Source organism: Dendroctonus ponderosae, unplaced genomic scaffold, assembly GCF_020466585.1.
Source record: "Dendroctonus ponderosae isolate FM_Combo_2020 unplaced genomic scaffold, Dpon_F_20191213v2 Dpon_F_20191213_11, whole genome shotgun sequence".
NCBI lineage: Eukaryota > Metazoa > Arthropoda > Insecta > Coleoptera > Curculionidae > Dendroctonus > Dendroctonus ponderosae.
Window position 1 is genome coordinate 368,425 of NW_026017213.1, and position 1,349 is coordinate 369,773.

Below are 1,349 nucleotides of genomic sequence, written 5' to 3' on the forward strand. Positions count from 1 at the left end.
ATTCAAATGAGGTCTTGTTTGAAAGAGTTGATTTTGTTGAAGTGGAGGTTTAAATTGGAAATTCATCGGACTGTTCATTGTATTGTTTAAGGGTTTAAAAAGAGGTTTGCTTTGATTTTGCATGAAATTGTTTTTGAAACTGTTTTGGCTCAAGAGGGTTTCATAGTTGGTAATAATGTCAGTAGCCTGATTTAAGTTTTGAGGATTTTGTACTATTAGTAAAGTTCTAAGTTCTGATGATATGTTCGCTAAAAGGTTTTGTGTAGCAGTTAATTCGTTCTGAGCAAGTAAGATATTGCGAGCTTCTAAATTTGTAACTTCTGCACATATTTTAGTATTAATTTGTGTAACCAAGGCTTTGAGCTTGTGAATATATTCTTGAGTTGATTCAGTTTTTCGTGACAAAAATATTAACTGTTGTTGGAGATTTGTCCTAGTTAGTGGGTCACTAAATTTTTAGCGAAGGGCAATTTTCATTTCTTCCCATGTTAATAAATCAGGTCTAGTTAGAAGAAAATCGTCTGCTTGTCCTAGAATTTTGGATTTTATAGCGAGAAGAACGTATTCTTGCTGGGATAGATCATTTGAGAAATATCGATTGTAAATAGTGTCAATTTGAATTAAGAATAACTCTAATCGAGAAGGAGTGCTATCAAAATTTTTAGTAATGAAACGGTTGACCTCAAAGCGTCGGCCATTTTGTTTATGCTTATTTTATCTGGTTCAAATAAATTTGAGATACTTTCAGAAATATCTGAAGTGTTACTTAAATTACTAGTGTTTGATAGTCTGCGTTTTGGATATGTAATATACCCTAATGTTACTTTTTTTAACTTTTTCATTCAAATTTTAATTTGATGTAAAAAATTCAATTCAAAATTCAATTCGATTCAATTCTTAATAAATGGGCTGTACGATTAAAGGATGAATCGCTCACGATTTTTCCAATCTTGGTCCCGTATCACACGATGCCGCTGCAGGAAGATGAACTGTCTAGGTGGGACTTCGTATGTAGTGGACACTAGCGCTGGGCCAATATGTCCTTACTAGCTGCTTCGTTGTTGGACAACCAAAAGTTCGAGTTGTAGCTCGGCTATCGAAGGTTTTCCTTTTTGAACTGTTGGAACAGACGTGCTGGTCACTGGATTCACTAGTTTCACACAGAATTTCACAAGAATATTTTTACTGTAGATCGATTTTGCTCGACACTAACTTGTGAATTGAAACCGCACTAAAAGGATACTACCGACTGCGCCAATTTTGTTTCTGGATGTAAAAAACTTGTTTTTAAAAAACGTTTATTACGAACCAAAAATGTGTTTTACGACAGCGAGATATTACACCATGTC